Source organism: Equus przewalskii, chromosome 21, assembly GCF_037783145.1.
Source record: "Equus przewalskii isolate Varuska chromosome 21, EquPr2, whole genome shotgun sequence".
Classification (NCBI taxonomy): domain Eukaryota; kingdom Metazoa; phylum Chordata; class Mammalia; order Perissodactyla; family Equidae; genus Equus; species Equus przewalskii.
The window spans coordinates 29,307,988-29,325,040 of NC_091851.1; the positions used below are offsets into that span (position 1 = coordinate 29,307,988).

General features: G+C 44.2%; 1 pseudogene; it reads right to left on the bottom strand.

The window, feature by feature from the left end:
• Nucleotides 1–13,285: 13,285 nt before the first annotated feature.
• Nucleotides 13,286–14,334, bottom strand: LOC103562268 (ubiquitin-like-conjugating enzyme ATG3 pseudogene; annotated as a pseudogene).
• Between the last annotated feature and the right edge of the window lie 2,719 nt (nucleotides 14,335–17,053).

Below are 17,053 nucleotides of genomic sequence, written 5' to 3' on the forward strand. Positions count from 1 at the left end.
GAGGAGGAAGAGGGCCTGGTGTGTGTCCCCTGGAGGGCTCCAGTGCCTGGTTTTTCCCAGCAATGTTCTCTGAGTCACTGTTTACTAGAGAGTCTTCCTTGGTCTGGCCTTAGGAATATCGCTGCGTCTGCAGCACTCAACGTAGCGGCAAATGCAGTCTTGGGCCCCTGCGCCGTGTCTGGAATGAAGATGGGTCTTTGGCAAACTCCAGACCTGGCATTTAGGATGGGTGAGGAAGAGATATCATAGGTCTTAGGAGATTCAAGAACCTCACTCTAGGAAGAAGCTAGAGCTCCTAATGTTCTGGTTACTGCCTGCGCTGGGCATTGTCGGAACACTCCAAAACTTTCTAAACAAATAAACATTATTTAATTGTCTTCAAAGGTAATCATGTTTTTAATTAATAAGCTTCTTTATGCTGCTTAAATTCCCTTTATGTGTATTATTTCAATATACACACCTTCCGAGGAGGCAAGAGGTGGCATTAAGAGGTCTGTTTTACTCATGGAGAAAGGGACAGAGAGAGCAAGTCCATCATTTGCCCAGGTGTAGACAACTGGTGGCCAGGTTTGAGCCAGAGACCTCAGTTTTGCCTCAAATCTCCCTTGTCTCATGTAATGTATATGACAGCCTCTCTTATGTAGGTAATAATTTCTAATAATTCCTGAGCAGTTAAAGTAGCTGAGTACATGAAACTCATAGAGTTCCTTTTAGGAAACACCTTATTAGGGGCCCATGACCTTCTACTCTACAAACAATTCAAATGACTTTGGTTTCTTATTTCCTATGAGAAGCCCAGGTAGGAAAGGAAGGTAACGAGAACCTTCCTTCCCCACACAGCTGAAAAGCGTGGTATATCACTAGCTTCTCAAGAAGCACACGAAGAGGGTCTTAGTCTGGGATTTCACAGGATCCGTGCAGCCTCTCTACCTCCCCTGTTCCCTCTCTATGCCATGAAGTGGGAAGAGTCAGGTGCGCCTGAGTTTGCATTCCAGCACAGCCATAGCCTTGTTTACGGCCTTAAACAAAGTCCTTATTCTCCTGGGACATCAGTTTACTTCTTTATAACGTGTAGGTAATGCTATCTTGCTCAGGGTCGATGTAAGAATTCAAGATAATGGGTAGGGAGGGGGAAAAAGCCTCTCTCCCTCTCGTTGTTCTGTCTGTCTTCTCCACATCTTTTGAAAATCTTCTCAGTTCAGAATCTTTTCCCAGCCTCTCCTTCTCCTTTCCCCGTGACGCCTGCTCGGTCTGATAAGTTCTTGAAGAATTCATCCATCAGCAGCAAAATTCTTTGATAAGCAACTTGGGATTGACAGAGGTACCGAGGAGACTCCCCCAGGCACGAGCTTCAAGAACAACAGAGCTTCATTTTGCTCCCTGCTGGGAGGAGTGGGCTGCACAAGCTGAAGGCAGGAATGAGGTTGCCTGGGGTCACAGAGTAGTTTTGAAGGGACTACAGCCATGGTCAGGTGGAGAGAAGAGAAAGACCAGGCAGTAGGCAGAAGAAAGGGACATGGTGCGTTGGGATTGGGGTGTTGGGGAGAAGAAGTGGGAATTTGTTCAAGTTTCGCTTTATGGAGAACAATGTGACGCTTTCCCTCCCAGCCTCTTAGGAAATCTTCAGTAGGATACCAATTTCCCCCTAATGTGTTGTGCACCTGGATCTTTCACAGGGGGCAGCTGACGAAGTGCTATGATGGCCTTGAGGTGGCTGAGTGGAAACCAAAGGAAACCCAAAACAGACCCACCACGTCTGGCTCACCCAAGTGCATGGCATACAGTAAGTGCTCAGTAAATAAAGGTGTTATGAGTAGCTATAGTTATAATTCCATCCCGGCTCCTCTTTCTCTTTTACACTAAGATCTTCAAGATCTCGGGGGAATGCACCTGCTTTATTCACTTCTGGATTCATACCTGTGGCAGAATGCCTGTCCCACAGCTGAGTTCCAATAAATATTCATTTTTGTGATTTCTATGATTCATATTAATGATAAATAATTGTTTTTATGATTCATGGAATCTCTGTGGCCAACAACGTTCTGTTCTAGGCTCTCTTCTGCTCCTACACCACACCCGTCTGTCCTCAGAAAGCAGACCCATTCTGGGCTTTAGCTCTCACCTCCATCTAGTGGGTACCAGATGTGGAAATCCCTTCCTGGCTCCTTTCAGTTCCAGTCTTATACCTCTCATGTTGGGTTAAGTCATTTGGAATTGATAGTATTTGACTACTTTTGACTTACAAAACAGCAGTTTCATAAGTTGCAAGCTACTACTCCTTGAATTCCCACTCAAGTGTAATTGTCCTCAACACTACACACCCACCCTGAGCTCATAGTCACCTCTGCCCATTAACTGCTGCTCTTCCTGACGCTGATTCATGGAAAATGCTTTTAGAATGGGAAGGCGTTATTCTATACAATAGCATATTTTCACCAATGGGATCCAGAAAGGGTAAGTGACTTGCCCAAGGTCACACAGCAAAACGGTAGCAGAGGCAGAATGTAACCTCAGTCTGCAGTCTCCTGTTCTAGTTCTAGGCTGTCAAGGGCTGGGATTCTCCAGGTTTGCAAGGCTGGAATCCCCAGACTCCTCTTCCCTCTCACTTTCTGGCCATATTTAATTAGCCGTCGAGTCCAGGAGCATCTTCCTTCCGAGTATCTTCTGTATTTACACAGACCTTCCTCAATGCAAGGATGCCATGTCAGTGCAGGCCGACCTCATCTCTCACTTGAGTTCCTGCAGGAGAAGTTCATTGTCAAGGCTCTCTCCTGCTTTTTTACATAACGCCTTCCTAAAGGCATATTTGAAAGTTTCGAAAGTCACCCAATAGATTTATAAGTTTAAGTGGTGTTTGGTCCCAGAAAGAAAAATGCGTTCTAAAATTTAAAATAATATTGTATCATTTAGGTGCAATGTTTGACTATATATGTTCTAGGATTTTTAATTTTTTTTGTTCAATAGTTTGACTTACAGAAAAATGCAAAAATAAGACAGTGAATTCCTATCTACCTTCGCTCATATTTCCCCAAATGTTAGTATCTTTCATATTTGCTTTATCATTTTCTGTTTTTATACATTTTTATTATTTGTTTATGAACCATTTTCAGAGTAAAATGTGGACATGGTGGTCCTTTACCTCTAGATATATTAGTTTTCATTTCCTAAAAAGAAGGACATTCTCTTACATTACCACAGAAACATTATCCAAATAAGGAAATTAGCTGGCATTAATACAGTACAATTAAATACTCTACAGATCTTATTCAAATTTTGCCACTTATCACTCCAATGTCCTTTATAGCCAAAAAAAAAAATGTTCTCATCCAGGATCCAAACAAAGATAGTTCATTGCATTTCATTGTCATGTTGTTTAGTCTTTTTTGATCTGGAATAGGTCCTCATTTTTTCTTCGTCTTTGACTGACCTTGACATTTTTGAAGAGAGGGCATTTATTTTGTAGGATGTCCCTCAACTTATGTTTGTCTAATACAGCCTCATGACTCTTATTAGTTTCTTTAATTTGTATGAGTTTCTTTAATTTTTAAATGAGTTAATATTTTATAAATTGCTTAAAGCAGTGCCTAGCACATAGTCAGCTCTAAATGAATATTTGTTAAATACATTCCGATCGTTTCCTTCACGGCTGAATAAACCGTTGAACAATTGAAGAACCATGAGTACTTGAGATGGACCATCTGCCACTTTGGGGATGCCTAGATATTTCTTTTTGTTCAATTGCTTCCCCTTTCTGAAACCTGTGTTTCTTGTGGTTAATATCAACATTTACATTTTCCCATTTTCAGCAGTCAGTACAACATAACATATCAGTATAAAGTAATAAAAAGAAAGCAAAATAAACCATTAGATTGTTACATGGATCCTGGCATATGGATGAAGATGCCAAGGCTGCCCAAGCTGCAAGGGTTGGTCACTGGGCAGCGCCACCTTATTCCTGGTGCTCAAGAATCCAGAAGTGGTGTCTGAAACGTGGTTAGGAATGTGCAGTCGGATGGACTAAAAATATGAGTTGCCCAAATATCTTAGGAATAAAAGTTGAAGATTTTCCGCAAATGGCAACAGGGTTGGTATGGGGTTCAATGAGATAATTTAATGTTCATCACGGAGCAACCTTTCACTAAATATTTTTTGTTTGTTGAATTTCCTATTACTCCTTTCTAGCACAAACTGTGTGGGTCAGCAGCCTGGACTCCTCACACCCTCCTGCGAATGTGACGCATCGTGTCCCTGCTTCTGGGCTTTTGTCCCCCTGGCACCATCTGGATGGCCCCTCCCCTCCACCTGCTCTCCTGCCCTGGTGTTCTTACAGCCCAGAGTAGCCCCAGCTCGCCCGGATCCTTCTCTCTCCCACATCTGCTTCTTCCTTCTCAGCCCCCTGCAGCATTTCCACTCTGCATCGCTCAGCCTGGGACTAAACAGAAGATGGATTTTGTTCTGAATTAGCTGTTCTCTTTCTCAAGCCCTACTCCCCTAGACAGACTGGGAAGTCTAATTATGCTAATTGGAGGTAGATTTAAATTTTAAAAAGTTGAATTTCCTTGACAATTTTAATTTCAAGATACTGTATTTAAAGATGGAGCATGAATCAAGTTGTTTTTTCCTCATTTCCTTAAACATGGGCCCCATAATAAGAGCTAATATTTATTCAAAGATTACTTCTGACTACTTGCCAATTACTTTGTTAGGTAATTGACATGCGTTATTTCATTTAATCCCCATAGGAACTCTATGAGTTGGCTGCTGGCTACCGTAAATATTCCCATTTTATGGAGGAGGAAGCTGAGGCTCAGAGGGGTTAAGCAACTTGTCCAGGGCCACATAGTGATTGAGTAGTAGAGTTAGAGTTTGATTCTAATCATCCTGACTTCAGAACCTGTGCCAGTAGCCACTATGTTATCTATCTCCATCATCATCGAAAATATGAAAGAGCATTTCTGATGGAAACAGAGGAAAATGGTAGATGTATTTAGAATAAACTAACATTTGTTGATTACCTATTGGGTGCTAGACACTGTTAGACCATTTGATATATTTATCTCAGATAATCTTCAGCACAACCCTGGAAGGGAAGCAGTACTATCATCTCTATTTCACGAATGAGGAAATCGAGGAACAGAGAGGTCAAGTGACTTACTCAAGGATACACAGCTCAGAGGTGATAGATGTTTCTAGTACATTGAGCTAAGTTCAGTAACACAAAGACCCAATTCTTTCTCCTTGTCTTGCAACGATACCTCTACTGTCAAATCGACTTTAACTCCACAGTGCAATTATTCTTGCACTGAATCCCCCTTGCCTCATGGTGCCTTTTAGCTTCAGTGTCCCCTAGAAGATGCTCCCAGGAGAGGCTTCTGGGAAAGTCAGTGGATGAAGCAGGAGGATGAGTGTTCCAGCCCTACCCTCTCTTCCGTCTGGCCCTTCCCAATGGAAGTCCGTGGTTAAGACGGCTCACCGGGGCTCGCTGCAGTCTTCCCGGAAACTAATGCCCTGCTGAGAGGTGATAGAGAGCTCTGTGGCCTGCCTGGCTGAGGTATTGGAGAAAGATCCATCACCCCTGAGTGATCAGTGACCCACAGGTACGGCGCGTGGAACCTAATGACCAGTCACTCAATTACGGGCTCAGTGACATGTTTATAAGTGTGAACTTTCGAGTGCTATTAGGGAGCAGACAGATGAACTATAGCTGTGCCTGCAGGGCAGAGCTCACCCAGCCCAAACGCCTCTGTGGACCCATTACCCAGTAATTAGGGGGATTTTTAAGTAGGAAGCAAGGAATTAAATTATTGCCTAGACTATTGCTTCGCTTGTCACAGTGGAAAGTGCTGCTTTGGGGAAAGAAGGAAAGAAGGAAGGATGGAGGAAAAACAGGAAGGGGGAGAGGGAGCAAGAGAGAAAGGGAGTGGAGGAGAATGGAGGGTCTGGAAAATCGAGGTTTGAGATGAGAGCTCCGTTAATTTTTTCATTTGATGACCAACAGGTTACAGGAAGTTGCCAAGGATGGCCAATGAGAGATGCGGACAGGTCCGGAGTCTGGACCTACAGCTGTAGTTCTGCTGAGATACTGCACCCACAGCATCTCCGTGGGCCATGGTAGCTCACAGGAAAGAGGAAGATAATAATACAAGAATAGTTACCAGTGATTAATTGTGTACTAGGAGCGAGGAGCTTTGCTCAGCATAGTGAGTGCATCGGCTCAGCTGATCCTCTCCACCATGGATGAGATGGCTACCACAGTGGTCCCCACCCATCAGATGAGGACGCTGGAGCACCTCTATGTAACTAAGTGACGGAGCTAGGTGACCTACTGAATGCCAAGACCCGGGATCTTCCTCCCCACGCAGCTCTGTGAGGTCTTCACGATCCTGGATGGCACCAGACCCGCCTCTTCTGCAGAGTCAGAGGATGCTCTGGACTGATGCTGCTGGCTCCAGATGCCCCTGCTCCAGCTCGCGTCTCAATTCCACCCCTTACTTCCTCTCTGGAGCAAAATTGGCCACTGCTGTGTGTGTATGTTTAACTTTAACTCTTATTATGAAAAATATTAAGCAGAAATCAGGTAGACAGGATTGATAACAGTCCTCCATACTCTCTTCTCCCAGCTTAAAAAAAAATTAACTGGTGACCAATCCTGTTTTTCCGTATCCTCCACACACTTCTTCTCTTCCCCCCTGTATTATTTTGAAGCAAACCCAAAATATCATCATTTCATCTCTAAATGTTTCAGTATGCACTTCTATAATACAGAGATTTTTTAAAAACAAGCAAAATACTTTGATCATATCCCAAAATATTAATAATAATTGTTATCCAATCTGTTCAAGTTTCCCAATTTTATTTTATTATTTAAAAAATAATTTCTTTGTTTGGATGAGGATGCAAATACAGTCTATCTATTGCAGTCGGTTCATAGGCATTTTAAGTCTCTTTTAATCTACTTTTTTCCCTGGACATTTACTTCTTGAAGAAACTGCCTTTTTTGTCTTAAAGAATTCCCCGAATTCTGCATTTTGCTGATTGCATTTTAGCGGTGTGTTTGAACGTATTCCTTCACCCCTGGTATTTCCTGTAAATTTCTAGTTCTATCTGGAGTTTTGATCAGATTCAGGTTTAGTCTTTGGCAAGAATACTTCATACTTCATGGTGCCCGTCGTTTACTGCTATCAGGAAGTCTGGTTGACGTCCTTCTGCTGGTGGCAACCACTGATGGTCATTTTGATCCCATTATTCCGGTTTCATTCGTTCCCTGAGTTGCTTTTTAAAGAAAAGCTTTTCTCATCAACTATTTGTCATCCTGAGAAATAGTTTATACAGGAAAGACAAGGTAATGTGCAATTCTTTCCCTTTATTTTCTGTTTTTCAAAATAGCGAATTGGTTCTTCAGTATTTGACGTAGGACATCAATAAGCTTATTCTGTCATTACTATCAGTTCATCAGCTATTACTATCATTAATCCATTTACTCATGGATTTTGAAGTATTTGATGGGTTTCAATCCGTCACAGTTGTCTCTTATTGTGATCCAGATTCTTCTGTGTGTGGCCAGCAGGAGACTCTTTAAGTTGGTCCCTGAGACCTTTTGACGTCACCACGTGGTTTTCCATAGCTTGCCCTCTGGTTTGACGATGTTCCAGACTCATCGTGTATGTTTTCTCTTCCAAACCTAGACTCAACCCTTGTTTCTTTCAGTAAGAATGACATTTAGATACCACAATTTGGGTTTTGGGGTGCTCGTTGCTACTGAGTTCATCTTTGTTTCTACGGCTTTTCAGTGGATACCAATCGGACAAACATATTTTGTTTAAAAGAGAAAATGCATCTTGAGTTTATAGTGAAACTTCAATTAAGAAACGGCATTGTTTTTACTTACCTTCTTTGATCTTACATATATATTTCCTGTTTCTCCTGTTGAATAATACTCCAATTCCCAAAGGAACTACATTTGTTTTATGCCACCCTCCCCACTCACCTGTCTCAGAGTAACAATACCAACGTGACCACCAACGATGATCACCGAAAACAGCTTCGTTTTTTTTTCTTAAGTTCATTTCGTCAGGGTATAATCCCGGGGGATGAATAGTCAGATGACTGGATCTTCAAATCACCTGACATAGTTCTATCCATGTGATTGGACCATTAGCTCAATAGGTAGATTTATTCACTTATTTAATTTTAGTTTGATTTTATAGGGATTGCCTTTTAAAATGGTAATTATAAAAATCACAATTTAACATGTAAATAATACACATTAATCTATAAAATTATTTTATAACTGTGTAAAATGTGTACACGGTTCCTGGTCAAACCCACAAAACAGCATTTGTGCACTGACCCCCCGCAGTATTAAGCTCCAGTTACCCGCCGTGGAAACTTACTTGAAAACACGCTTATTGCATGTGCTTTCCCTCCCTCATCTCACTTCCTCATAGCCTGAATAGTTTTCTGGGATTACCTCTCAAATAAATGACTTGTACTCAAATCTGTCTCTTGGTCTGCTTGTGGGGTTAACCCAAATCAAGGCACACACTTATCTCCACCCTACTTTTCATGTTAAATATATCCCGAAGATTGACGTTTCCGTTTTTCTGGTGATCACTCTATGCCTGCTGCTCCTGAGGCTCCTCTGGGGCCAGTGTCTAGTGGACAGGCGCTAGAGGAGCTGGTCGGGCAGCCACATCGGAGCCCCCACCGGAGGCCAGGCTGGGCACCCTGTAGCAGTTTTGTGTCACAACAGACGTCAGTTTCTTGAGAGGTGGGGCAGTGGCTAAGAGACTTGATTTTTGTGCCAGGTGGCCTCAGCTTGAATCCTGGCTCTGGTGGCTCTAGCTGTGTGACCTGGGCAAGTCACTTCCTGTCTCTGAGCCTTGGTTGCCTCATTTGTTCAATGAGCATAGTGATGGCACTTGCCCTAGGAGGTATGTTGATGTGAGGTACAAGAAATAGGGTGTCTGTCAGATGTACACTTTCTGTGGACGTGAGCTCTTATCATCATCATTTTAAAACAAAGACTGCCCTAGTTCCTTTCTTCTTGAGCTCACGCCATCTCTTTTCCGGACTTAGAGTCCTTGGTTCTTTTTGGAAGTCCTCGCAGGATGTGGGTCCCAGACTATCTTCATCCTGGGTTATTGTAACCACACCAGGCTGTAAATTTCTCTCTTTAGCGGTGGCCTCAAGAAATAGAAATGGTCCTCCCCATGTGACACATCTACCAGAGAACTCAGGTTGAATTGCCACTGATAAAATTCTCTCATTAGGAATTTCCATGAAACGCTCCCATTTTGAATTTCCCTGCATGTGCTCTGCCCACAAGACGTGTCCTTTACCCAAGCGGATGGGGGGCCTTCCATCTGCTTTAGGCCCTGCGCTGGCCCTTTCTCATGACCCCTGTCCGCCTTCCCAATTGCACAGAACTATCCTCGGATCCCAATGAGAGCTCCTACTGTTACAGAATCCTATGTATTTTCGCAGAATTGACCATTTTAGGGTGGGAAGAATGTTCGCACCTTTTAGTCTGAGAAGAAAGTCTGTCCTGAGGACAGATAATGAAAGGAAAGTGTGGCGTGACTCCCCACGAAGCCGGCAAACCAGGGAGGCAGTGACGGTGAGGGAAGAAAAAGAAGAATATTTACAAATATAAAAAGGTGGAATGGCGTTTCCTTGTCTTGCCGCAGTCTCTCCTGCAGGTATTTTGCAAGTGGCATCCTTAGTGGGCTCTGCAGCCGTCCTTGGACCAGAGCTCCTAGGAAGGAGCAGTTGCCTCAAGTACAAAGTGGTCTTATGTCAGGGCTTCCATAGGTCCCGAATCCCAGGCAACACTCCCACATGCTGAGGGTGGAAGCGGTGATCCACTCGCTGAATGTTAGCTAGAGTTTTAGCTAAAGTGGCTTCTCAGAGGCGGAGCAGGAGGCCTGAGAAACCATCCCAGGAAACAGAGTTTTGTGATATGAAACAAATGCACAGACATTCCTGGTAGTTTTGGAAGGAGAGTCCAGTTCTTACGGGATGGCAGTGACTAGGCAGGGAAAGGCCCTTGGACACGTGTTTTATAAGATCTAAAGATTCTTTGGATGGCGGGACACAACACACCAACCCTTGGATAGATGAAAGGCAGCACTTTTGTTCCTTATGGCTCCCAATGAGAGGAGAAGAGAAGGCTGCCATGCAGGGACACACAGATAGTTGCACCTGGAGACAGGATCACAGTAAGCTGGAGCTGTAGGAGACGACTTATGTATGGCAAATGGAGTGGATTTTGAAGGCTTCCTGGGGATTGGCTAATTTGAATAATTACATGGGCTCCTGGGCTTAGGGCCTGTCCCTAGCCAGTCGTTTGGTACCAGGCCCTGGAGAGTGGAATCCCAATAAGGGAGGTGGTTGGTACAGAGGCTTAGCAAACTACTCATGAAGGGGAATAGAGAGTTTTTAGCTACGACTTGAAAACTGGGTCAAGACAGCACTTGTGAAATATTATATTACAGCGCGTCAGTTGCGTTCAGGGCAGATCCTCAGACTCTGGAGAAATTTAAGTTAAAATTGGGCTAAAACCCAGTTATAAGTCTCAGACCAAATGTTAGGAATTAGAACAGAGAAAGCAAATATGTGGCATGCATGCCATTACCATCCTTTCCCTTGACCATAGGAGACACTGCTAATCAAGCATGATTTAGATCCTCGCTGAGCCTGGACTCAACTTGGAATCCTTCTCAACTACCACCCTGGCAAGCAACAAGTTAGCATGTAATTTGAAACCTTCATTGGAAGAGAGAACTTGTTTAGGGGCTTGTGGGTGTCTGGGACTCCTGTAATTCAAAATCTATGGGTAGCATATGTAATTCCAGCTGCCACCTGTTGGTGGGCTAAGAGTCCTTCTTCTTATCAGAATTGCTCAGAGACTAAGAGAGGCCCCAGGGGAGGGAGTTCCATGGAGCTGGAGAAAGAAGAGTCTAAAAGTTTTACAAGTACACTACCTAATCAAAAGAAATGTACCTTTAGTGGTAGAAGTGTGGACTAATAGACCAGAGGAGGAGACCTCTTCAGAAGCCAATGTTCTCGCCAGATAGACAGGCCAAGACCCATCCACGAGGCATGATGGCAGAATCCTAGACGAGACGTGGGCTCTCGGCCCAGAAGAAGAGGCGTGTTCCTTTCACACTCTGCTGTGGCGTTTAGACCAGCATCTCAAGGTGGGGCCAGGGACCTTTGATCTTACTGGAAAACACAGCTGCCCAGCGTCAGCTTTTCCCAAAGCTTTGCTACATCTGTATCCTTTCCTGAAGTATTTTATTAATCATTTCATCCATATTTCTTTTCACCTCAGACTTCAGATTTTGATTTCCTCTGGTATTTATAGCAACACCCGTGGTTTCTCAAAGTGCAAAAGGCATGTTTTAGGATGAAGATATTTTCCTAGAGGCTGGCTTGCTGTCTGAGATTCACCAACAGGCAGTTGAGTCAGGAGAAATGGAGCCAAAGAGAAGCCAAACCTTGTTTTCTGGATTTGTTCTTCTTTTCAGGGAGAGGGAACTCACTGATCTATTTGAATTTGTGTGTCTTGTCCCTGAGTCATCCAGACTCAGTCAGTAAATATTTATTGAACCCCTACTATGAGCCAGACTGTGTACTAGGCACTGGGGATACAATGAGGGAACAAAGCCAGATGTGGTCCTCATCTTCCTAGAGCTCTTTTGGGAGAGAGAGAAAGATTAATTAAATAATCCTATAACAATGTGCAAACTTGCATCTGGTGATCTGAGAGAGAGGTGTATGGCATTAAGAAAGCTTACGATAGGGGATTTGACACAGTGAGGGAGGACATTCAGCAGGGAATGATGACTGAAACTAAAGGAGGAAGGGAAGGAGATAGTGAAATGAAAAATTATGTGGTAGGAAGGGAGCGCCAGGCAGGGGGCTCAGCCTGTGCAAAGGCTGGGCCATGGGAAGAGAGCCCGAACGTTAGGCAGAAATAAGGAAGGTTGAGTGGTGACGCAGACTGAACGAGGGAGACAGAATAGGCAATGAAGTGGAAGTGGTGCCCAAGGACCATCAAGGCAGGGCTTTGTAAGCCAACCGGACGTGGATTTACTGAGAAGCTAGTAACCCTTACACTTCAGGCCTATCACCCCTGGGGCCCTTCCAAGGCTCTGCTTCATGAATGTTGTCAACCCTAATAGTACTTTCACCAGAAAGCTTTTGAAATCCCCTAACATCTCACAGCTCATACATGAGATAAGCTTGGTAGATTACCCAAGTTTGTCAATAATCCTAAAAATTTAGGTGGCATCAATAACGAATCTGTGAAGCTGGAGAAACCAGTTTCCCTCTCCCATGCCAGAGTGAAAATAATTCTGAAAGTCTGAATTCCCTTTCTTCTGTCTCTATAGAAAATGGTATTACAAGCTCATTGTCATATGAAGAGGAGATCAATGAGCATGCAGCCAACAAAAGGTGGGGAGAATTATTATAGAATTGCATGTGTGTGAAAATTAGTAAAATTATTGTTATTTTCCAGCATTTTGTAATGTTAGTGCTGTCACCTTTTAAAAAATGTAGTTTGTTGAGATTTATTTTCTTATTCTAAATATATATTAAGTTTGTGCCTAATTTTGAATGCAGAATTTTGTATTCTTAGCTGATCTTTTAGTCATTGATCACAATCCTCCACCCAAATGTCAGGGTTGTTTTGAAGGTCTCTCTACCTCTTAAAATCCTCCCCTGGTGTGAGTGGGGGGAATCAGTCCCACCCACGGATGGCCTGTCCGTTCTCGGCTCTCAGAGCTGGGTGGCCTCAGTCATTTCGAGGCAGAGGGCTGTAGCGAAGAGAGAGGCTGGGACGCAGAGACCCCCCACCCACCCATCCTTATTACAGGATCTTCCCCATGCCTTTGGCTTTAAGCCAATGACAGAAATTCTGGGTGGTGTCCAGGAGAGAACACTGGTCTGTGTTCTGAATGTAAATCAGACTCAAAGATTCCGTGAAGGATCTGCACGAGGATGGTGATTGACAGAAAGACAGCGGCAGACTGCATTAAAGATGGCAGACCTCCTTAACAGCGAGGAAAAGACAAGTGTCTCTGTATTGAGACAAGAAACACAAAGCAGGAGATAGTCTGTAAGGTCCTTACAGGGACACACAACTTTTTTTGGTAGTGGAACATTTTTGAAAATTTGATGCATAAACATATAAATCCCTGTATTAGAGAAATTGTACATATCGGTGAACATGGCCAATGGTCACATCTATAGGTTAATTCTTTAAAAATCAGAAGCATTAATTAGCGTACATCCTGTGCTCTGCTTGTTGCACTATGAAGTGTGTTGCGTAGTCATAGGCTATTGTTGGAATGACAGTTTGTACACATTTCGAGAAAATTAAAAGGTACACATGAATGTCCTCCTTCTGCAACAGTCTCACTGATTTCCATGAGAAAAAAGGTCACCTCAGCGTGCCTGCATGGGTGACCTGAACACGTAGGAGCTGGTGGGTGATTTAAATGATCAATTTTCTTCTCGTGATCTTGACTGATGTCTCCACGCATGTGCTCCACTGCTAAAGGCTACAGTTGCCCATCGTAGCTAATGACCGTAGTTGTGTGCCTGGTAATATTCATAAGTGATGTAGAGGTCGTAAGCTCTGCTTTGCAAAATAGCAGCCTCACCTCCAACATCCGTTTTAGGGTTACAAGCTTCTACTGTTTTCCTTGCATCTAGAATAGCCTCGTTTCCAGCAATCCACTCTCTTCATTTTCTTCCATATTTGCAGCTTTTCTTTCATCTTCCTCTTCTTCCTCCTCACATTATTTTGAGCAAACTTGGAGTTTTAGACTGTCCTTGCTTTCCAGGGTAATGTCTTCAGCTGTTTTGGTTATCCCTGCACTTCCTGTGCTGTGATGTGGCTCTACCCATCCCCCAACGCCATCATCTTCTTCAGTGATAGTTTATAATTCATGCGAAGATTGCATCTGTTTGCCCACTTGTAGCATGGCACATTTTTGGTTACCAAAAATTGTTTACTATTGGTGGGTATGCCTTCACTTTCAGTTCTTTCCCTGTAGCCCACCAGCATGTTGGACAGTGGTGGACTGAGGCATCTCCAGCTGCCACAAACTGTTCCGGGGTGACAACGTCTGTTTCCTTAAATTTTGACTCCTTGAGGGCCAGGGTCAGGTACTCAGTCACTTCTAGTGCCATTCCCTTCACCACGTTAATCACATTTGGCTTCCTGTGGGCAGAGCAGCGGCCATCCCGGTGACAAGATGGGAAGGGCAGCTGAGACAGGTCCCAGGAAGTCTGAAAATGTCTGGAGAAACTGAGGCTCATAAAGGTTAAGAGGCTTGCTCAAGGTCATCTGTTTAATAACTGGCAAAGAAAAGACTTGAATCCAGATTTGTCTTCTTCTAGACCCTGTAGGCTTAGACAATATACTTGACTGCCTTTCCCAAAGCAATTCCTTTTGTAGACTTTTTGTCTTTGTCATCATTAACAGTCAGAGGAGAGTGAGGGAAAGTTCATAATAAGAAATTACCAGATTTAGAAGTGGGCTTATTGTGATGCCGGGATTTCTTTTCCTAACCCAGCTCTTCCTTGAAGGTGCTAATATTTATGCTGCAGAATGAAGAGCTCTCGTGGATGGGTTGTAAAAATGGCCACAATATTATGCAGCTTCTTCCATAAGGAGGTGGAATCTATCTTCCCATCCCATTAATCAGGACTCGCCTTGTGACTTTCTTTGGCCTCTAGAATGCAACAGAAATGACCTCGTTTGAGTTCAGAGTCCAGGCCTGTGCTTTCATGCTCTTGGAATCTACCACCACCATGTGGACTAGCCCGGGTTAGCCTGGTGGATGATGAGAGACATCTCATCCAGCTGTTCCTGTCCCCCAACTGACCACCATCAACCCACAGAAGCACAGCCACCTAACTGGCCAGTAGCTGATCACAATGTTTAGGGAATATCAACCAAGATCAGCACAAGAACCACCCAGCTGAGCCCAGAGAACTTGACCCACAGAATTGTTGTTTTAAGCTGAATTTTAGTTAAGAGTGGTTTGTTATATGGAAAAGGGTAACTGACATAGGATATCTATGTAATCTTCAGGTTCTCAGGCCTAGGAGAAAAGGGTGCTGGTCTTTTAGGATGAAGTGTCCCAGAAGCCTTTACAATACGTCCTAGGGATTTGGAAAGACAGAAGGCCAATCTGGGAGGTGGTGGTTTTAAAACATGGTCTCAAAATTCTTTGACACTCCTCCCATTGAAGTGAGAGACTATGTCCTGAAACCTTGAATATGAGGGATGTGATTGCTTGACCAGTAGAATATGGTGGAAGCTACACTGTATCGGTTTCCAAGACAAGCCGTTAAGAAACTGGGTAGTTTTCCCTTCCTGTCTCTTAGAACACTCACTCTTGGAGCCCAGCCACCATGTCCTGAGGAAGCCTAAGTAGCCCAGGGATGGCCTATGTGATGAGAACCATGTGGAGAGGGATGGAAACCCCTGGCTGGCCCTCAGCCTCTGCCGAGCTCACAGCTGGCAGCCTTGTGAGTGAGTCATCTTACAAGTGGATTTTCAAGCCCCAGTCACGCTGCCCCAGTGGGGGCCCCAGTGGAGGAGCAGGGATGGGCCTTCTCTGCAGAGTCCTGCTCAAGTGTAGATTTGTGAACTAAATAAATGATTGTTATTTTCATCCCCTGAGTTTGGGGGAGGGTAACACAGCAGTAGAAACAGGATCCTCTACAGATGTGGTGATGAATGCCGGTGCGTGGGGAACTCCCCTCAGAGATGTACCCCACTTTCCTGATGATGGTTCAGGCAAATCAGAGGCCTGATGCGTGTACAGGGCCCCGACCTAGTTCCCTCATCCAGGCCCAGTAGAGACAGCTTGACTGGTACCCGAGGTGAGGGGAATGTCTTACTCCGGAATCCAAAAGCCTCTCCCACCTTGTGAGGCGAGAGCATCAGAAAGGTCCTTGCTGTCCCCCCAGTGCCTCTCACCTCACCACCTCTGCTTCCGCTCCTCCCTCTGCCAAGGATGACCTTCTCCCAGATTTTAACATGATTTCTTCTTCACCTCCTCAGGTCTTTGCTCAGAAACCCTCAGAGATGCCCTCCTGGGCCACCCCCTATGAGACAGAAGCCTCGCTGCCCCCTGGAATCCCGCCCTACTCCCTGCCCTGCTTCACGTTTCCCATTCCTGTTGTCATCCCACACTACGTATGTACTTGTTTATTTGTTTCTACCTGTCTTCACCTGCAAGAATGTAAAGAACCAAAGGGTGAGGGCTTTGTTCTCTTTGCTACTGGACCCCAGGGACTAGAACAGTGCCTGCCACATGGCAGGCACAGAATAAGTAGCCGTGGAATGGATGAGAAAATGGAAGACAGAGAGTGGAGACCCCGATCGATTCTGACTTTGTGGCAGGACTTTTACTTATAGGATTTCATGTAATCTTCACAACTTTGAGAGAAAGGTCTTCTTTTCAATTTATAGATGAGGAAACTCTGGACTAAGAGAGGAGTTGATTTGTACAAGGTCAGACAACCAGGAGGTGGCTGAACCTGGATCCTCATCTAAGTTATCCAAGTCTATACCTTAAGCTCCTTCTTCATTGTTGTGGTTCTCTCCTCTTTTTGGCCATGATGTCTCTATGAGGACCTGATGACGGTATTTTTGCACATATGCGTGCCCCCACATGCACACACACGCGTATACACTCAAACATAGGTGCACACACTCATACACATTCATGCCTACACTCACATACACACTTTCATATGCACCATGGTTATACATAATTCCAGGACTCACAACCCCCGATGCCCAGTGTAAGGGCCCTTTCCCCACACCACAAACAGGAAAGGCACCTTGTTCTTGCAGACGTGCAATTTGTGCCTTTTTTTTGATGACGTTGGGTTATTAACTAATTACTGCTCATGGAGTCCATGGAAATACCAAGCGCTGGTCCAATGCTAAATATGGTTATTAGTGGAGCTTTGACTTTAGAGAGCGACCGGGAGCCCTGAGATTAAGCAAACAGCAGTT